Source organism: Poecilia reticulata, chromosome 14 (genome assembly GCF_904066995.2).
Source record: "Poecilia reticulata chromosome 14, P_reticulata-male-v2, whole genome shotgun sequence".
Classification (NCBI taxonomy): Eukaryota; Metazoa; Chordata; class Actinopteri; order Cyprinodontiformes; family Poeciliidae; genus Poecilia; species Poecilia reticulata.
The window spans coordinates 1,240,737-1,263,587 of record NC_088843.1 but is presented as its reverse complement, the minus strand read 5'-3'; the positions used below and the strand labels follow the sequence as shown (position 1 = coordinate 1,263,587).

At 41.4% G+C, this 22,851-nt stretch overlaps 2 long non-coding RNA genes across 2 annotated transcripts in view; both read right to left on the bottom strand.

Moving 5' to 3' along the window:
- The window catches only part of LOC145554810 (uncharacterized), a 42,213-nt gene extending 26,937 nt beyond the window's left edge, over positions 1–15,276 (bottom strand). The window contains exon 1 of the long non-coding RNA XR_014090815.1: positions 14,985–15,276. This is a non-coding gene — a long non-coding RNA (uncharacterized LOC145554810). The remainder of the gene's footprint in view (positions 1–14,984) is intronic.
- LOC145554811 (uncharacterized) overlaps positions 1–22,851 on the bottom strand; it is a 337,275-nt gene that overhangs the window by 37,025 nt on the left and 277,399 nt on the right. The gene's annotated exons all lie outside the window — the stretch shown is intronic.

Genomic DNA, 22,851 nt, shown 5'->3' with positions numbered 1-22,851 from the left:
CTTCTTCAGAGCCACTGTAACACACACTGCTATACCGCCACAATTATCAGAATCTACAACAACTCTGAAAAACCTTGGATGATGTTAGACACAACATTTAATTTCCCTTTAGGATCAATAAAATACTTCTGAATTGAACTAAAGTAGGGGTAACCTAGGGAACCATTTGTGCAAGAACCACTACATAAAAAGTGCAGTCAAGTAATTTTCTAAATTTCTTGATGAAAACGCATTTATAAGGAAAAGGAAAATATATACATGTTTAAAACACATTTGTAAAAAGAGCAAAGACAAAACGTAAATATTTCTGCTTTTATTTTTAATTATGTCAGTTTTGGTCCTCCGTAGAGAAAGGAGCAATCGAGTCGAAGTTAAGCAGCAATCCTCGCTTATTTGTGGTGACAAATCAGTGTCTGCTCATTACAGCAGTGTATATTTAGGCAGTTCACTTGGGAGGTTTACCCTATTAAAATTCACAAGGACAGGCATGAAGAGCGGATCTGGATGTTGTTGTTGTTGTTTTGTGTCGCGTATTTGATCAGTAAATAGTTGTATCTGCGCGCTCGTGCAGACTTGAGTCGGCATATAAACACTCGGAGCATAAATGATGAAAACCCTGCAGTGAATAATAAGGTCTAGTAGATGAGAGGTGTTTCTAAATTAGGACATTGCATCTTTTATCAGAGCGCTAAACTTTATTTATAAGAAGACATGAAATGTCATTTCTCATTTCTCCTGATGGCTCGTCAAGAGACTCCATTCCCAACAGTTGAAAAACAAGAGATGCCGACTACAACGGGTCCTTTCCTGCCAACCGGGATGCAGGATCCGGCGTCAGCAGAGAAACCGTTTGGAGAAAACAGGACCATTAGTTCCTCGCATTCACAAAGCTCTGTGGTTGGAGCCAAACCAACATGGCAGCCTGTGCGCCGCTGAGCCATTCGCCAACCAAAACGTCCATCAAATTACCAACAAAACAGCCAAAGAGCAAAAGGTTTTATAACCAGAATATATTAAAATTGTGGCATTTTTTTTTAGAGAAATGAATAAATAAATCTGATTTAGGAGAGAGAGTGTGAGCGTGTGCATATGGTTACACGACTTTATATTTCTGTCTCCACCAGTGGTGATAGTGGAGATAAAACTAAAGTAAAATAACTCTCAATGTTTTTATTATTGTGCAGTGAGTGGAATCAATAATGTAAGAAAATATGGCTGTATGCCAACATGCATGCTGAAGTGTAGAGTTGGCTGAACTTCAACATATTACTGCTCAGTATTTGGTAAAAACGATTTGGTAAAAAAATCTACTCAAGTACTGAGTAACTGATTAAATTATCAATAATTTCATATTAAACATTATAATATTACCAAAATACAATAATAAGTGGAAATTTTGGTATTTTAAGAACCAAAATGACAAAAAAATATAAATAATTGTGCAAAACTATCTTTTTAACTGATGAAACTTTAACAGAAACTGCAGGTGTGAGTCTGTCTGGTGGATGTTTGGTTGAAACATGTTTGATTTTCATTCAGTGGGAAGAAAATCCAGAAATTTTACTCGAGTAAAAACATCCATCCATCCATTTTCTTTACACCTGGTCCCTTAGTGGGGTCAGGAGGTGCTGCTGCCTCTCCAGCTCACGTTCTGGGCGAGAGGCGGGGTCACCTGGACGGGTCACCTGGACAGGTCGCCAGTCTGTTGCAGGGCAACACAGGACACACAACCATGCACACACACACACACACACACACAGGGACAATTTGTAGAGATCAATTAACCTGACAGTCATGTTTTTGGACTGTGGGAGGAAACCGGAGTACCTGGAGAAAACCCACCATGCACAGGGAGAACATGGAGACTCCATGCAGAAAGACCGGGAATCGAACCCAGAACCTTCTTGCTGCAAGGCAACAGCTCTACCCACTGCGCCACTGTGCAGCCCGAGTAAAAATATTTCATAGTAACTGGTTACTACAGAAATCTGGTTGTGTAACATAAAATATACCAAATTACATACAAAATAACCTGCATGTAATTCCAAGTTCCCAATATTGCACACACTTTGGGAACTTCCAGATGATTTTGTTACGACCCATTTTCATCTTAAGGCCACAATTTAAACACATTTCCTCTTTGTGTGAATTAATGCAATGATAGAAAATTATTTTGCAATAAATTTTTATTTAAAATCAACAGTTATTGCAAAACCGATGACATTGCTAATCTGACAAAATCTACCTGTGAAAGACAGATGAATATTTAGATGCCGGTCTTGGGACGGGTTTCTGCTGGTTTCCTCTGAACTGAGCGAAATTAATCTGACGAACGTTTGTCACTCCAACGTTTCCTCCTCATCCTCAGTGATTCTTCCTCCGGCGGGATGAAGGTGAGAGGAAGAATCCAGAATGTGAAAATAGGGAAACGTGACGAGCAAAACGTTTTCTTCCCACGCCGCCGTTTGACTTTTAGAAACTCGATCTACACCTGCTTTTATCATCTGAACTCACACATTTATTTTCCATTCCTGCTCTCTGGCAGGTTGAACTTACTAAAAACTGGAGAGACTGATGCAATTATACGGATAAAAACCAAGACAATGACATTTAAGCACAGATCTGTTATATTAAAGTTTTCATGTATGCGTCCCTCTGGAGTCCCGAGGGCCACATAAACGGCTACGGCGGGCCATGTGTGGCCCCCGGGCCATGTGTTTGACACATGTTGTAAAGGAAATTCCTTTTCTGAATGTACGTGAGGCATTAGAGGACCTGAAATGGACTTAATGTTCTTAATTATTCGTTTAGATGATGCAGATCTCTGGTTGTTTCACCTTCTCACGATCAGTCAGCTCGTTTTCATTAAATCAGATCATTTTAATTACTTTCCTCCAGTTAAAAACAGATAAATCCTATTTTCTGTTTGCATTTTTAACCACAGTGAAGCTAAATGACAAACAATCAGACCCCTGTGTTGACTGACTGACAGGGAAACTAATCTCCACGGGGTTCCACCCACTTTGAAACGAATAACATGACACTCATTAATAAAGCTGCTTAAATATATTCAGTTTTAGCAACACACCGCGCCTTGCTAACAGAAAGAGATCGCACTCGACCCGTTCCTCAGACTCATAAATCAACAGTTTCCTCCATAACATTTTGCAGTTTTTCTAAGGAATAAACTTCACAAAGGAGCATAAATCAACGCACCATGTTATCCAGCTCTTCTCTAACTGCATTGTTAAGGCTCCTGCTGCGCGTACACAAAAATCGGCTCATCCAGCTCCTTTTATAGATTGGATACACAGAGTCTGGCTTGATGCTTCCCAGCAGTGCATGCTGGGAAAACTGCAGCTCCACCAAAGCAACGCGTTTATTTCTCCGTCCTCCGTCTTCCAGAGGGAAATTGGAGGAATGAAGTTATAAAGGTGCCTGAATAATCCTGCAGCTCGACAGTGCAGACTCTGAAGGGCCATAAATGCATATTTAAAGTGAGATTATGTGCAGCAAACATTGGGCTTCGTTACTTTTCCAAACTGAAATCAATGTCTATCAGGCGCTTTAACTTATCGTATAACTAATAAGTTACATTTTCATTTTAGGGGACGGGAATTTTTTATCCGATGAAACTGAAATTGCCATGTTTGGGTCGTATTAATTATTGCTTAATGCGGATTAATACGACTGATAATACGACTGATGCTTGATATTTTTTATTTTGAAAAGGTCTGGATCTCCTGGTGTAGGTAATATAAAGCAGAGCAGTGTTAAATCTACGTGTGTGTTAAGCATTTTTACTGCAGTGTCCACACACACACACACACACACACACACACACACACACACACACACACACACTGGTATTTCAATTAAATTTTTATTTTGGGCTTGTTTTCTCCCCTTGAAGAAATTAATGACCCATGAGTATTAAATCAGCAGCTTGGTCCTCACGTTACATTTAACACATTTTTATACCAAAGATTTTTATATTAGGCAAATTTGCAGGACCATTACTGAACAAACAAACTCATTTGTAAAACTACTGTTTCGCGCAGCATCAGTTTTTAATTTCTTGCTTATTTATAGTTGCAGAGAGGAAAAAAAACGAGAGGAAAGTCAAAAATGTGGCTGAACCTGCAGTCCTAAAATAGAAAGCAGTAAATAAAACACATAAAGAAGAAAACATAGTGACGGGAATGCAAAGACAAAGACTCGCGGGTTAAACCAGGGCTAGCTGCTGCTGCAGAGAGGACTGAAACGATTCCTCGAGTGATTCGAGTACCTCGATTATTAAAATTCCTCGAGGAAAATTGACCTGCCTCGAAGCTTCGTTAATTTATGTTTTATCATTTAGCGCACCGTGTTTCAGCCGGAACATTATTTGCGTTGCGCGGAGCTCTGACTTCCGCCTCTGAGTTGTTGACGGAAGCTACGTGTTAGCGGCATAACGTCCGATCTTCAAGTTCGGCCCGCGGGGATTTTACTGATTGGTGATAATTCCGGGTTTTCATCGTTTTTGTGGGACCAATAAACATCCTTAAAATGACCGGCGCGATGCCGGGAGTCCGGCAGCCTTTCTGCTCCGGAGCTGCTGGTTGAACGGCGGGAAGAAGCTGAGGAGGATTTATACAGGTGAGCGGAGAGACTGAACACGGCGGGCGGCTGAGGGTTGATGCTTACAGGGTCAGAGCAGCTTTACGGACGAACCGCACAATAAACTTATATCATCCCGGTCTGAACAAACGGGAGGCGGAACATGGCTGGTAGATGAGTTTCTGAACGGAGGAGCCGTAAATATCCCTGTTGCTCCCCCGGTCTACAAAACAGTAACTGGTATGGAAGCTCAAAGGTGGAAAAAATAGACTGATGTTGATATCCGATAGTAACACTGGTGTTATGGAAGATTTACCAATATTTTATTTCATAATTGTTTTTATCCGATTACTCGATTAATCTTAAGAAAGATGGATGGATGGATGGATGGATGGATGGATGGATGGATGGGTGGATGGATGGATGGATGGATGGATGGATGGATGGATGGATGGATGGATGGATGGATGGATGGATGGATGGATGGGTGGATGGATGGGTGGATGGATGGGTGGGTGGGTGGATGGATGGGTGGATGGATGGAAGGATGGAAGGATGGGTGGATGGATGGATGGGTGGATGGATGGGTGGATGGATGGGTGGATGGATGGAAGGATGGATGGATGGGTGGATGGATGGGTGGATGGATGGGTGGATGGATGGAAGGATGGAAGGATGGATGGGTGGGTGGGTGGGTGGATGGATGGTTTCCATTGTAAGTTTTATTCCACATTGTGACGTACATCGTTACAGCCACCCATCACCGCAGACAGGAATTTCACGCCACACATTCCTACTCTGGACTGAACCAACTAATATCTGAGGACAGATTCTTAAAACGTTTCATGAGGTGATGATGACGGCGACTCTTCATCAGACGGATCAGTCAGAGACGCGAGACGTCGGGTTCTGATTCGGCTCCGAAAGATCCACAAACCTGATCTAAACCTGGAAGGTCTTTTTCTCTTCTTAGATTATAAAAGCTAATTTATGACATGAGAAATGAATTCATAAACTCCTGGCCTGTCGGCAGAGCTCAAAGCCCAGCAGGCTGTTCTGGGTATTGGCAGTCCGGTCTGCAGTCCAGTGGGCCGGACGGAGCCAGATGCTGCAAAGCGTGAACAGAAGTTTGCACAGGTGTGACAAAGAGACTGAGATCACAAACACACATGAGCGCCTGAACTACAGGAAGAAAGGAAGTTTTCCTGCAAGAGACATAAAAAATATCTAGTTTATTGCTGCGCATTTATTCCACTTTATTTTAAAATGTTTTCAAGTCTCTCCATGCTTTGACTGTCAAGTTTGTTGTCAACTTTACAGAAGGCAACAAAACAGCAGCAGCCAGTCGCTGATGATCATCACCAGATCAGAAGTTAGACGACCTGCTTCAGGTGGAATAAATGTTCAGAAACTGTGTTTCAGAAACTGCTGTAACACAGCGATGGTAGATTAGCTAAACTAACACAGCAATGGTAGATTAGCTAAGATAACACAGTGATGGTAGATTAGCTAAGCTAACACAGCAATGGTAGATTAGCTAAGATAACACAGTGATGGTAGATTAGCTAAGCTAACACAGCAATGGTAGATTAGCTAAGATAACACAGTGATGGTAGATTAGCTAAGCTAACACAGCAATGGTAGATTAGCTAAGATAACACAGTGATGGTAGATTAGCTAAACTAACACAGCAATGGTAGATTAGCTAAGATAACACAGCGATGGTAGATTAGCTAAGCTAACACAGCGGTGGTAAATTAGCTAATTTAAACTCCTGCTCTACTGATGATCTGTCAGAGTTGGTGTTTAGGTCGCCTTTTTAAAAGATCTCAACCGAAACGCCTAACCACCGCAGCACATCTACATGCTAAGGTTGTCATAGTCAAGCTAGCATAATTGACCTACGTCCCTACTTTGCTGCTTTTTTTCTAAAAACTTTTTCCTGACCGCGTTATGTAGCCAAACACTGCATCCCTTTTACTTTTATACATCAGGCATACGTTTAATATTTTTCATGTTATATTGAGACCTTAACAGCTAAAACCAGTGCTAGTCATCGTTAGCAGGAAGCTGGGGGCGGGATGTGGCGCCAGGTTGCAACAGATCCATAGATTGTTATTTATTTTTGCTTTAATAAATTGGTTTATTTAAATTCTGTTTTCCATAGATTGTTATTTATTTTTGCTTTAATAAATTGGTTTATTTAAATTCTGTTTTCTTGTTCACTCGATATGAGACCTTCCAAAGAAAAAACAATCCTCTCTATTTTTTGCCCCATTTAACTTGGACATCTCCTCTCTCTGGCAAACAAAAAAACCATATAACTGTTTTGTTGTAATGATCCCAGTCTTTCAGAGACCAGACTGGATACTTATGTGGCAGGTATCTGCACCGCAGGTCCACCACTGGGCCGCTGTGACATCTGCACACCAACCGGTCTGGACAGTTACACAACTCGACGTCATGAAAACCCACCAGGCGGCCGCCATAAAATCCTGTCAACTGCTTGTAATGCTTCCTAATGCAGTCTCTGCGCAGTGACCTTCACCGCCTGCAATCATTTATGTCCTTCACTGCGGCTCCTGAAGGTGGCAGCGCCTTGCAAATCACAGCGCTGCACCCATCTCTGCTCTGCCTGGCTGTCAAATAACAGTTAAAGGGATCCGTGATTAGCTGCATTCCTCTGAATTTGGAGTAAATTTAGACACTGCACTGCAAAAACACAAAATCTAACCAAGTAATTTTGGTCCAGTTTATAATGCAAATATCTTAGTTCACTTGAAATCAAAACAAACTTAAAAAAAAACTTTTCAACGAGATAAAAGCTCGTTTTAAGTCAATAATTCCTTAATTTTGATGACAAAGTGTTGGCAGATTTTTTTATTTATAACATGGGAAAAATACTTTGTTTTATGTGAAATAATATTTGCTACATTGGCAGCATTTTACCAAAATCTTGGTAAGATTTTTGTGTTTTTGCAGTGTAGTTGGAGTTGGCTTCATTTAAAGAAAAAAAAGAAAAAGAAAGAAGAGCGCGGCGTAAACGATATGACCGTTTATAAAACCCAAACAGCCCACAGTATTATTACTGTATTGATTTTATATCTAAAATAAACATTTGTCAAATAAACAGTCTATTGTTTCAACTAATCCCTTTAAAGCGCGAGTTTCTTTCTCATTCAGAACCTGGTCAAAGTGTTTCCTTCCTGCTGGGAGATGGATGATCGGCCGATATTTACAGGTGGAGCCGATTTTTCTACCTCAGCAGGTGGAAAATACAGAGACACAATGTTCTGACCGGTCAAATGATTTAATGATAAACTACTAAATATGTTTTTAAATATGTGTTTTACTTTAATATGCTTGCTGTTGCTGTTTTGGAAAAGCCAGCTGTATGTTGCTCCATATCCTGCTTTACATTAGTATTGATTAGGTCCGTGTTGATGAGAGCGACAGGCAGAGGGACAGAAATGAGGCCAGACAGGAAATGAAAATGTAAATTAGAAGAAAAATAACCAATAACAGGAAGATTACATCTGTAAAGTGTAATTATTCAGGTCTGAACACCAACATGAACACAGATCATTAGGAAGATGGAAAGATACTGTAGCAAAACGTTTGAGTTAATTTGTGTAAATAAACAAAACAGAAAAAAAAAATTAAATTATGAAATAAAACACACACACACACACACACACACACACACACACAGAGAGAGAGAGAGAGAGAGATTCATGTCAATAATTTTAGATAAATTTCTAGTTCCAAGTAAAGGAGAAGAATTGAGGACAAGCAGCTTTAACTAAAAAAAATCTCATTTTAACAATTTTGTCACTCCAACCTCTAGACCAGTGGTTCTTAACCTGGTTCGGTCGAACCCCAGGGGTTCGGTGGAGTGTGTAAAGCCAAGACTTTACACACTTGTGTAAAGTCGTGATGACGCCCCGCTTTGCCATCACTTGCTGCAGAGGATCACGTTACATTGCTGAGCCAATCAAAGGATCACGTTATACATTGCTTAGCCAATCAGAGGATCACGTTACATTGCTGAGCCAATCAAAGGATCACGTTACATTGTTGAGCCAATCAAAGGATCACGTTACATTGTTGAGCCAATCAGAGGATCACGTTACATTGCTGAGCCAATCAGAGGATCACGTTACATTGCTGAGCCAATCAGAGGATCACGTTACATTGCTGAGCCAATCAGAGGATCACGTTACATTGCTGAGCCAATCAGAGGATCACGTTACATTGCTGAGCCAATCAGAGGATCACGTTACATTCCTTAGCCAATCAGAGGATCACGTTACATTCCTTAGCCAATCAGAGGATCACGTTACATTGCTGAGCCAATCAGAGGATCACGTTACATTGCTGAGCCAATCAAAGGATCACGTTACATTGCTGAGCCAATCAGAGGATCACGTTACATTGCTGAGCCAATCAGAGGATCACGTTACATTGCTAGCCATCAAGGATCACGTACGTTGCTTAGCCAATCAGAGGATCACGTTACATTGCTGAGCAATCAGAGGATCACGTTACATTGCTGAGCCAATCAGAGGATCACGTTACGTTGCTGAGCCAATCAGAGGATCACGTTACATTGTTGAGCCAATCAAAGGATCACGTTACATTGTTGAGCCAATCAAAGGATCACGTTACATTGTTGAGCCAATCAGAGGATCACGTTACATTGCTGAGCCAATCAGAGGATCACGTTACATTGCTGAGCCAATCAGAGGATCACGTTACATTGCTGAGCCAATCAGAGGATCACGTTACGTTGCTGAGCCAATCAGAGGATCACGTTACATTGCTGAGCCAATCAAAGGATCACGTTACATTGTTGAGCCAATCAGAGGATCACGTTACATTGCTGAGCCAATCAGAGGATCACGTTACATTGCTGAGCCAATCAGAGGATCACGTTACATTGCTGAGCCAATCAAAGGATCACGTTACATTGTTGAGCCAATCAGAGGATCACGTTACATTGCTGAGCCAATCAGAGGATCACGTTACATTGCTGAGCCAATCAGAGGATCACGTTACCTTGCTGAGCCAATCAGAGGATCACGTTACATTGCTGAGCCAATCAGAGGATCACGTTACGTTGCTGAGCCAATCAGAGGATCACGTTACATTTTTGAGCCAATCAAAGGATCACGTTACATTGTTGAGCCAATCAAAGGATCACGTTACATTGTTGAGCCAATCAGAGGATCACGTTACATTGCTGAGCCAATCAGAGGATCACGTTACATTGCTGAGCCAATCAAAGGATCACGTTACATTGCTGAGCCAATCAGAGGATCACGTTACATTGCTGAGCCAATCAGAGGATCACGTTACATTGCTGAGCCAATCAGAGGATCACGTTACATTGCTGAACCAATCAGAGGATCACGTTACATTCCTTAGCCAATCAGAGGATCACGTTACATTCCTTAGCCAATCAGAGGATCACGTTACATTGCTGAGCCAATCAAAGGATCACGTTACATTGTTGAGCCAATCAGAGGATCACGTTACATTGCTGAGCCAATCAGAGGATCACGTTACATTGCTGAGCCAATCAGAGGATCACGTTACATTGCTGAGCCAATCAGAGGATCACGTTACATTCCTTAGCCAATCAGAGGATCACGTTACATTCCTTAGCCAATCAGAGGATCACGTTACATTGCTGAGCCAATCAGAGGATCACGTTACATTGCTGAGCCAATCAAAGGATCACGTTACATTGCTGAGCCAATCAGAGGATCACGTTACATTGCTGAGCCAATCAGAGGATCACGTTACATTGCTGAGCCAATCAGAGGATCACGTTACGTTGCTTAGCCAATCAGAGGATCACGTTACATTGCTGAGCCAATCAGAGGATCACGTTACATTGCTGAGCCAATCAGAGGATCACGTTACGTTGCTGAGCCAATCAGAGGATCACGTTACATTGTTGAGCCAATCAAAGGATCACGTTACATTGTTGAGCCAATCAAAGGATCACGTTACATTGTTGAGCAAATCAGAGGATCACGTTACATTGCTGAGCCAATCAGAGGATCACGTTACATTGCTGAGCCAATCAGAGGATCACGTTACATTGTTGAGCCAATCAGAGGATCACGTTACATTGCTGAGCCAATCAGAGGATCACGTTACATTGCTGAGCCAATCAGAGGATCACGTTACATTGCTGAACCAATCAGAGGATCACGTTACATTCCTTAGCCAATCAGAGGATCACGTTACATTCCTTAGCCAATCAGAGGATCACGTTACATTGTTGAGCCAATCAGAGGATCATGTTACATTGCTGAGCCAATCAGAGGATCACGTTACATTGCTGAGCCAATCAGAGGATCACGTTACATTGCTGAGCCAATCAGAGGATCACGTTACATTGCTGAGCCAATCAGAGGATCACGTTACATTGCTGAGCCAATCAGAGGATCACGTTACATTGCTGAGCCAATCAGAGGATCACGTTACATTCCTTAGCCAATCAGAGGATCACGTTACATTCCTTAGCCAATCAGAGGATCACGTTACATTGCTGAGCCAATCAAAGGATCACGTTACATTGTTGAGCCAATCAGAGGATCACGTTACATTGTTGAGCCAATCAGAGGATCACGTTACATTGCTGAGCCAATCAGAGGATCACGTTACATTGCTGAGCCAATCAGAGGATCACGTTACATTGCTGAGCCAATCAGAGGATCACGTTACATTGCTGAGCCAATCAGAGGATCACGTTACATTGCTGAGCCAATCAGAGGATCACGTTACATTGCTGAGCCAATCAGAGGATCACGTTACATTGCTTAGCCAATCAGAGGATCACGTTACATTGCTGAGCCAATCAGAGGATCACGTTACATTGCTTAGCCAATCAGAGGATCACGTTACATTGCTGAGCCAATCAGAGGATCACGTTACATTGCTGAGCCAATCAGAGGATCACGTTACATTGCTTAGCCAATCAGCACTGAGCTCCACTCTCAGCATGGATTTGAACTTGTGTCTTTATTTACTTCAGCAAAGCTCACAGTTTTTACCAAATTTCTGAATCCTTTGGTGAACTTCTAAATCTGCTCCTTAGTCGCATCTTTTCGGGGTTGCTACTGCCTCTAGTGGCGTGGGGGTGGTAACACAGCTAATATAATTACATTACTAAGTCTTTATTATTCATTTTTCATTCTCTTAAGAATGTAGAGCTAATTAAATGATCTAAAGACCTTAAAGTGGTTCCAGTTTAATGACCAACCTGTTGAAACTGTGGCAGAATTTAAATACTTTGGGTCGTTCCTGGTCAGTCAGCTCAGCTTTGCTGAAAACACTGACTATATTTTGAAGAACTCAGAGACTCTACCTTTAAGAAGACTCATGAGGTCACCCAACTAGAGTCTAGTTGGGTGACCCCTATGTCCTGAATTTGGGGGGGAATCATATTTTATTTATCACTATAGAAGGGTTCAGTGAAGGCGCATATGAAACTGGTGGGTTCGGTTCCTCAAAAAAGGTTAAGAACCGCTGCTCTAATAGCTACCGCACTGCAAAAACACTAAACGTTACCAAGTATTTCTGGTCTATTTTTTAGTGCAATTATCTTAGTACACTTGAAATAAGACTAAATTAACTTAAAGTAACTTTTCAGTTAGAAATATGAGCTTGTTTTAAGTAAATAATCCCTTAATATTGATGAAAACTGACAGATTATTTTACATAAAGACATTTTTACTGTATTATAAGTGAAATAATCTGAACTGGAATTATGACGTTTAAATCACACCTGGTTAATTTCCACTTCAGGGAAGTGAAACGTATCTTATAGTTTAATAAATCGATGAAATTCCCTGGGGATAAAAAACACACGTAAGAAGATGTTAGTCGGGTTTGTGGAAATGTTGTAATGACTGGTGAAAACTGTAAAAGTGAGTTTTCCTTAATAGTAGTGAATTAATCCCATGATAAATTAAAATAAACTCCCATTTGCATGTTTTATCATGTTTCCCTCCAAAAACGTTCCCATTCTGGGGTTTTGGGTTTTACTAAACTTTTATTTGAAGGTCAGTTTTGTTTACAGAGGCTTCACTTTATTTGTCGTTTCTGTTGTTTCCTTTATTTATCTTGGAAAATTAAAACGTCTTCCAGTTCCTGTGTAAAATGTTAGTTAGAATTTAACGTTTATTGATCAGTGAGAATGTGGTCTTGCATTATTAAACCCATTTATTACTTAAAAATGGTCTCAAAGCAACAACACCATCGTTTACTGCAAGAACTTGTGGGACGACTTGTCGTCCAGCAGCATGTCATGGTGACCGGCCCCCGACCCGACCCGACCCGACCCGACCCTGCAGCGACTCTCCGGCCTCTCAGACATCAAACGCACTGCTTCCTGTTTGCATCCCGTTCTCCTGGTAACAGGAAGGGCACATTTGTCTGCTTATTTGCTTCCTTTTTCCTCCACACTCTTCATTATTCCAGCTTTTGACTCGAGTGGCTGCCGCAGCCAAACCTCACAGGCCCAATCTCCCCCGCATGATTGAAGAGGACAAGCTTTATCTCGTCCCAATCGATATCATGTACCTGTTGGTGCTAAGCGAAGGCCTCTCTCTCCATGTAGATGCTTGTCAGATTAAATGAGCTCCAGGGCTTATTGATTGGGGCGAAAGCGGAGGTGTAGATTAAGGGATTGGTTGGTTCTGATTCGTCAGGATGATCTTGGAGGTTTGATGACTTTCGTTAAAATAACAGAAATGATTCCCAATCAGCGGATTGTTTTCTGTCTGATGAGAATGAAACTGCAAACCGAAAACAAGCAGCAGGAGTTTCAGTTCAACATAAACTACAGACAAAAGTTTAAAATGGTGGATCAGGATTAGATCAATTAAATAGTTTGAGCTACTAATTTCTAATGAGTCTGAACTTATTGCCATAAAGTAATTTTTATAATCATTAAGGGTAACAAAAAAAACTCCCACAATAACAGCATGAGGCTGGACAATAAATAAATAAATAATATGTATCGCAGTAGACAAGTGATTAATATAAATAGATAATACATCTGATAGAATATTCACTGAACTGTGATCCAGAACCGCAAAGCCTTCTGGGAGATGTAGGCAGAGATCGTCAGGTGTGCCGTGGAAATTATCCAGTTTCACCCACAGTACCGTATTTTCCGGACTAAAAGCTGCTACTTCTTTCCTGCACGTTGAACCATGCGGTTTATAGCCTGGTGCGGCTTTTCTGTGGATTTTTCTTCAACCACCAGGGGGCTCTCTAGCAGGAAGTCAATCATTGGAAGTCAGAATTGGAAATCAAAGAAGAACTCGCTAATTTTAATTTAGAACAAGCACATGCTAGCAGCCATGCTAGCAGCAGGCACGGCGGAGAAATGTTTTCAAACTCATATGATGCAGCTTCTAAGTTGAGGAGCATCGATCAGGCAGGACAGGAGGGAAATGGAGCCGCTGCAGGTAAACTGTGTGAACAAAACCGGGTCTGGAGACGGAGAACTGCGTCCTTAATGTATCCAGCAGCTATTAGGACGCAGCTCTCTGCTGCCCTCTGCTGGGTCCTTATGGGAAACAGCAGCAGAGATACCAGCGGCCTGCAGCCCGGTGCGGCTGATATATGCAAGTTTCCAGGGGGGTTCAGAACATTTGAAGGTACGGTTTATAGTATGATGCGCTCATAGTCTGGAAAATACGGTAATTGGTCTTAAAAGATTTTTTGAAAACGAATTTATTATCTGCAAATAACGCCATCTTTGAGTGTCTTTGCTGTAGTGTGACTAGCGGCGAAATCATGTAATTTTCTCACCACTAGATGGCAGTAGGTGCAGAGCATTCTACATTAAAACAAGAGAATTAGAACATTCATTCATCACACACAACATTGTTGTGGCTGTTCAGGTGTATTTTTGAGGTGGACATGTTACGTGCAGTTTGAAATAAGATAAAATATGATAAAAATAATTTTTTGTGTTTATTTGATTCCTATTCAAGACACTTTGATAAGAATGACTGTAATATAGGCGGCCACTGAGTATCTTTGTTTACATTTTGGTTGGTGGTGCCTCGTGATTTTTTCAATTAAAACCTTAGCTCAACTGAACTAACTTACTCGCTTACATAAAGATATAGATATTATATACTGAAGTCAGGAAAGATTTTAACAAGAGTCCTCTATAGAGAGCATGGCCAACGCATTCAGACGACCACCAGCTCACTTAATAGCAACAAAGCAAATTAGCACCTATAAAAACGTACACCATCATTCTCTTCTAAAATGTGTCCCCCCTTTTCACAATACAGAACTACTTTGATTAAAAACATTATAAAAACTCACATCTAGCTTCACAGTCATACCTGTGTTGATCCATGCTGGGTCAGATCCTGATGCACCAAGCATTAGCCTAGCTAACAAGCAGCTAGCCACGCCTTGTTGTGATGTTCGGCTCATCGGTCCGAGCTCTTCCACGTCCTCTACCTTCTCCTGATACGTTTTAATTCTGTTCTTCTAACTATATTGTGTTAAAGAAGTAACTTAATTCATCTCGCTCCATTTCAACGGCTATGACGTCAGCTCCGACGTCGCACCCATGGCGGAAGGGTGGCGGTATGCAAATGACAGGCGAGGTGCGTCCCCATGCGTCACTGCGTCCGCCATATTGAAAGTGGCAGATCTGCCATTCAGCAAGTAAATGGACCGAACGTCATAAAGCTCCGTTCTCCGTCTCCAGGCCTCTTTTTGAGCAATATGGCTGAAAATAACATGCCCAAAATGAATTGAATGTATCTCAAGAACTACAGTTCATTTTAATTGTTTTGGTATCAAAACAAAGGCAAGACCCTAGAGAACATGTTACAGCTCTAAAAACCACCCTGCCTGTTACTGAGGAAAGTGAATTAATATGATAAACAGCAGAAATTAAGAAAAAAATAAATTTCCGCCTAAAAAAAACACTTCAATCTATGAATGCTCCTTTCAAAACATGCAGTGAAAGCCAAAAAAAAGTAGTAACAACAGTACACAATCTGACCTTTTACTGTGCCAAGTTTCATGAAAAAAAAGTCAATCATATGAGTTTTAGAGAGGTGCTACTAGATAAAAATCTAAGCGGACCTTCCAAATTAGCCATTTTGGCACAATTTGTGCCATTTGAACTTTCTTAGTTTTTATTTCTGTAGGGTCTGTTTTAATCATTTATTCTTTTCATATAATAAATTATTATTTATCATAAATAAGTAATTACATCTAATAATTGTTTTTGGGGGTTCTTTTGAAAAATCCACATTGCATTCATTCATAAAAAGAGAAAAAAAATAGACAAATTGTAATAGACTGAAAATGGAACAATAACACTTCAAATAGAATTATATAACAATGAAAATGCAAATAGCAATGAAAACTAAGTTGTCAAAATGATATGATCACAGGAAAAACTAATATCTCATAATTACATTACAATAAATGCGCTCTCTGCGTAAAACCTCCCAATTCCCCATTCATTTTTTCAAAACTACGCGGGGCAGTTTCTCGGGAACCCATTGGTCAATTTTGACGATTGACATGTCGTTCGAACCGTCAGAGCCAATAGAATCTGAGGGCGTTGACATGAATACGGAAACTAAAGTCATTCACCAATTACAGTGAAAAAAAGGCATGTGACATAAATTGACCACGTTTGACCCGGCATATTGTGAATGCACGTAAAACACAGAAATGCGTCTGTGCCGAACCAAAAACCATGTGAGATGTACTCAGGGAAAATGGATTATCGGACCAGGTGGAAATATTTACTCTAATATGGATTATGACCACGAAACAGCTAAGGTAGGACTGGATTTTTGATTTTAGCTTTGTGAAATGAGCTATTTCTGTTTTTCTTCTTTAGCTGCTGGTTCATTGAGTTTTGCACGTAGCGTGGTGACTCTAGTATTGTTATAAACCTCAGAGCTTCGGCTTTACTCTGATGGATAGTTTTTGTACATCGGGCCTCCTTGCTCTTTTACTATTGCGTTTTTTACCGGGTGTGCCTCGTTAGCCTCGTTAGCGTCTAATTGCGTTTCTTTTTATCAATCTGCTTAGTGTTCAATCTGGGTGTTGTTGAGGAAGAAAATATCGATCCTATCATTTAGAAGAGCTTTTTCCCTTTACGTGGATATGCAATATGCCTATATTGATAAATGTATAGCATGTGTTTTTAATTGATCTTGTTGCGGCGCCGAGGACCCAAATTTGGGTCCCCTAGCGACGGAGAGGTGACGGAGAGGTTGTTGATGCCGGTAGAAAAATCTGACGAGGCAGCACTGATGGTCAGAACACCGGCCTAACTCTTACATGAAAGAGAAGCCACTGCGCATGTGCCCCAGGGCGGAAATACGTCACCAATTTCCTTCGATGAACGACAACTTTAATCATCATTAATTATAAAATATTTAACTTGCAGATCTAAAAATATACATATATTTCTAAATGTTTCCATTTTATTATCCAATTTTTTTATTTGAGATAATGTAGTGAGTGGTGGGGCGACGCCCTTGCGCCCTCTACTGGTCAGCCGCCATTGGTCTCAACTACTTGCATAATGTTTCCTTTTCTGCAGTCCATTGTTAGAGATTTTTCATCTCAAACTATGTTAATCATATTTATGAAATATGATTAACATATTTCATAAATCATAGTTTTGTACTAAGAAGTCATGGGGTTCAGATTAATCTCACTTTTATTTTTTTTTGACAAAACTGAATTTGTGCAATTTCAAATTCTTCTTCATCAAAAATATTTTACTGGAAAATCAACTGCTCTGAGGTTTATACATTCTCACCCTTTTCTTTGTGCTGGGAAGTTTTCATATTCTATTTGTGCTTAGATACAACTCAGAACAAAAAGTCTTTTAATTGGGCTTCTTCTCCACGAAGACAGAAACTGAAACATTTCAGGGTTTGCTAAAAAAATACACTGTATATTTAAGTACGAGAGTCGTCAAGGCAAGTAGAAGATCTGTGATTGAAATCAGTGTCGCTGCTGCAGATAATTTCACGACTTGATAAAAAAAGAATAGGCATAATTACTGTTTTTAATTTACTGTGTGAAAAACGTGACAGAGATGAGCATAAACACAGCTTAGTTCAGATTTCTGCTGCTGGAATCCATTCCTGAATTATTGCAGTGTAATGTGACAGACAGTCTCTTTTGGATATTCAAACTACCCACTAATGTTCTTTCCATTACTGATACTGAAGACCATTAACTGCCCGTCATGAAATGACGACTTCAGAGCCGCAGATTGGCTGCGGATTGTATTTTTATCTCTGTTCTAGAGGGGAAACCAATAACTTCCTTCTGTATTATTTGCTGCAAGTCAATTTCGCTCTAAATCAAAACTGTACATATATGGTGATACAAGCTAATAGTAAGATGTTTATATGAGTGCTAACGTTTAGGTACGAGCAAAATATCTTGCTATCATTTAGTATCGCCGTTTAAAAGGTGAATCTGATTGATTTTTCGTCCTTTGCATCGCAGCCGGAGCATTGAAGCAATGACCCAGAATCATTTTAGTGTCTCATAAAGCTCCGGCCCCAGGGCCTGACTTCCCCGTGTCGCCACTATCCTCCATTTCCACACTGTTCACATCCCACCTGGAAGACCAGCACTTTACAAAAAACAGAGAAACGGCTCCAAGACATGCAAGTTCTGGGGAAAAAGAAGACGTCTAAAGAGCTGGCCGAAGGAGTCCGGCTGACAACAGCAATGATTCGTTGAATAAAATAAATGAAATCAAAGAGGGGAAAGCAGGGCAATTGAAAGCTGAGATGCTTCTCCGAAGGTTAATGGCCAGCTTTGGGGGTAAATGAGTGCACATCGTGAGGCAACTACCTGAAAATAAGAAGGGTTTGGGGAAAACGGAGGAAGTCATTCAATGAACTATTAATGAGAAGCCATTTTGCCTGATGGAGGGGGGAGACGGCAGATAAAGGTCAGTGATTTTCCAGGTGGTGGTGGTCTGCTTTAGAAACACGCATGAACACTGATGGGCGATGTAAGGGAGGCAACATTAGACAGTCAGAGGGCATATCCAGACGCTTTTACTGCAAGGAGACGCGAGGCTTCATGGAGGAAGGTGAGGCATCCGACGCATTGGTCGCATTGGAGCGTCATTGGTCGCATTGGTGCGTCATTGGTCGCATTGGTGCGTCATTGGTCGCATTGGAGCGTCATTGGTCGCATTGGTGCGTCATTGGTCGCATTGGTGCGTCATTGGTCGCATTGGTGCGTCATTGGTCGCATTGGTGCGTCATTGGTCGCATTGGTGCGTCATTGGTCGCATTGGAGCGTCATTGGTCGCATTGGTGCGTCATTGGTCGCATTGGTGCGTCATTGGTCGCATTGGTGCGTCATTGGTCGCATTGGAGCGTCATTGGTCGCATTGGTGCGTCATTGGTCGCATTGGAGCGTCATTGGTCGCATTGGTGCGTCATTGGTCGCATTGGAGCGTCATTGGTCGCATTGGTGCGTCATTGGTCGCATTGGAGCGTCATTGGTCGCATTGGAGCGTCATTGGTCGCATTGGAGCGTCATTGGTCGCATTGGTGCGTCATTGGTCGCATTGGAGCGTCATTGGTCGCATTGGTGCGTCATTGGTCGCAGCAGACAGCTGGACTCTTCCGCTTTTTAGTGCAGGGATGTTCAGGAAGCAGAGAAATAGACTCTTACAGAGGAAGTCACAGAAAGTAAAATGAAAAAACGCAGACCTAGATACTGTATGCTGGCTGATTTATGGTTAAGACGCCACATGCTTCAGATCCAGCCCCCATCTCCCTGTTTCTGTGCAAAAAGCTGCTCGCTAACAACAATTAGCATTGGTTTTTATCTGTCAAGATGTCAGCATAACGCAGTAAAACGTAAACATATGTGTGATATGTATAAAAGAAAAGGGGACGCAGTGCGTTTTGTCAACGCTATGCCAACTAGAAAACAAGATCAGAAATAAGTTTTAGCTAAACAAATAGCAATGGAGCAGGAAGTAGGTCGGTTATGCTACCTGGACTATGACAACCTTAACATGCAGATGTGCTGTAGCATTCAGTTCATTTAAAAAATAAGGCAACCCACCACCAGCTCTCTGACAGATCAACAGTAGAGCTAATCAATCAGAAAACCACTTAGTCACAAAAATAAACATTGAACCCCGAAAGGGTAACGTACTGAATGTCCTGTTCTTTGTATTATTTCATTTCCCTTTGGGATTAATAAAGTATTTCTTAATTTGAATTTGAAATGTTGTTTGGTGTTTGATTGGCTGCACAGTGGCGCAGTTGGTAGAGCTGTTGCCTTGCAGCGAGAAGGTTCTGGGTTCGATTCCCGGCCCCGGTCTTTCTGCATGGAGTCTCCATGTTCTCCCTGTGCATGGTGGGTTTTCTCCAGGTACTCCGGTTTCCTCCCACAGTCCAAAAACATGACTGTCAGGTTAATTGGTCTCTCCAAATTGACCCTAGGTGTGAGTGTGTGTGTGCATGGTTGTGTGTCCTGTGTGTCTCTGTGTTGCCCTGCGACAGACTGGTGACCTGTCCAGGTGACCTGTCCAGGTGACCCCGCCTCTCGCCCAGAACGTTAGCTGGAGAGGCAGCAGCACCTCCTGACCCACTGAGGGACAAGGTGTTAGAAAATGGATGGATGGATGTTTGGTGTTGAATCCTGATACATTTGTGGCGTTGTCGGCAGTCGCTATGGTAACGAGGTCGTGTGTGTGTGTGTGTGTGTGTGTGTGTGTGTGTGTTCCGGTGAACTGATAGGTAACCACTCCCCTCTGCCTCTCCCCTGCACCTTTCTGTCGGTGAGCAGAACCAGGTGGACTCGATCTTCAGCCTCCTAGCAATCAGAGTGCAGCTGCTTTTGGTGTGACTGACTTGTCAGTCCTGGTTTTGAGAGCATGAGATGCAAACAGTGCTGGAGCATTTAAGCTCAGAACTGTGTGAAAGTTTCAACAAGCTGTGAAAGACGGCCGGTGAGGCTCAATGCTGCTGCTCATGCTGAATTGTTTGTTGTGTTAAGTTGTTTAGTCTTGTTGAGGTCAAGTTAGTAGGTTGAAAATAAAAAAAAAATACACTTGGTGTTTATTGGTTAAAGTAGAAAGAAAAAGGAAATGTTGGTTGTAATGTTTGTGAGGGTATTTAACAAATATTGATAAAAATGCTAATTCATTTATTGCTGCTGAATTTACTATAAAATATTTTCTATTCATTATTCTTTTCAAATAATTGGTTTGAAAGGGTAGAAATCAGATTTCACAATGTTAATTTCAGAATGTAATAGATGTGTTTCTGTTTCTTTTGAGGTTTTTCACCTATGGGCTATTGAGATTTGAGCTATGTGGACCATCATGAAAATAAAGACGAGTCAATGAAATTAAAGTCTCTGAGTGAAATCCAGTTCAAAGATCACAGTGGAAACGATCCCTTTCACGTGGGGATCGCACAGTAAACCAAACCGGAAGAAAACTTGACAGTGTGTGTGAGAAAAGAGCGAGAGAAAAAGAATAGGAGTCATTCTTCAACAGGCTACGGTCCACAAAGAAAACAAGGAGGAAAGACAACAGAGTAAAGAAAGTACTTAGACAAAGGTAAGGATGTAAAACAAGTTAAAGCATCTAACTTTCCATAAAGTTAAAAATTTTAAACTTTAAGTCAACTTATCCTTCAACTTTTCCTGATTACAACAACGATCTTGCATTTTTCAAGTAAAAATGTTCAGAATAGGCACATAAATATCTTTCAATGCTCTTTTCCTGCAGTCATTTTCCAGCCACCTTCTCCATGAGCAGCCAGCTGCAGCGTTAGCCATTCACCATGTGGTCTGCAATGTATGTGTAACCTGGTTTAATTCTCTTTTATTATAATTACACTAAATGTCTTCTTGGTTATTTGTCTTGTTCCTTACCTTACTGAAACACTCTGTCATTGTTTTCACCGTGTTACTTTAGGATTGGAAGCCCCTCCATTTTATTTCTTCTTCTGTGGTATTGTCTTTAAATTGTTTGCCCGTTAGCCCCGCCCCTTTTGACATGTTGTCCTGCGGGAGAGGTGTGTGCTTTTTATTCTTCCATCTAAATACATTCAGTTTATTTACAGATCTATTAAGTTAATTTTAGTTTTATACTTTTGTTTGGTGTAGGACTTGGAGCGGGCCGCCTTTAACACGGTTGTTTTGTCTGTATTCTCGTCAGAAATAAACCGAGAATCATCAGCTTGAAAGATGAACTGAGTCACAGTCCATTCACTCAAAAACCAGCACAACGCAGAAAAGGATCCGGTTACATACATCATTAAGCCAGTACACAATTTCTGCAAATCTTAGCATCTCTTTTCATCTGAGTGCAAAATTACTTAGAGTAATGATGAAGCCTTGACCGCTGGAGTCACAAACCGGAGTCGGTGTTGCTAGGATACCAGCTGTCAGCAGGCATTGTTTACTCTGGCGTGAGACCAGTTTAAGCTGCACACTCTGATGAAAGGTGTTTATTTGGTTTTTATGTCAATAGTCAAGTTAAGCATGATTCAATATTTAATCATGTTCGTTCAGCTTTTATTAGGAACATGTAACCAGGAAGATGAGGCTCGGGAACAGATCGGTCCTCCAAACAGGCTCACAGGTAATTGGTTATAGAGAGGCTTGCAGATAACAAAGTCGATGCTTTGCTGTTTACGAACCCTGATCTCAATCCTTTCAGGTGGATCTTACAAGGCAAAGCCGCCTGAAAACTGGCTCTTCATGCAGTTTAGTTAAAGACAATTATCCATCCATCCATCCATTTTCTAACACCTTGTCCCTCAGTGGGTCAGGAGGTGCTGCTGTCTCTCCAGCTAACGTTCTGGGCAAGAGGTGGGGTCACCTGGACAGGTCACCTGGACAGGTCGCCAGTCTGTCGCAGGGCAACACGGAGACACACAGAGACACACAACCACACACACACACTCACACCTAGGGGCAATTTAGAGGCCAATTAACCTGACAGTCATGTTTTTGGACTGTGGGAGGAAACCGGAGTACCTGGAGAAAACCCACTATGCACAGGGAGAACATGGAGACTCCATGCAGAAAGACCGGGAATCGAACCCAGAACCTTCTTGCTGCAAGGCAACAGCTCTACCAACTGCGCCAATCCTTAATAATTATTTAAAATCTCTAAAAACTGTTCTTTGCACCTTCTGGAGTTTAAAAAAAATCCAA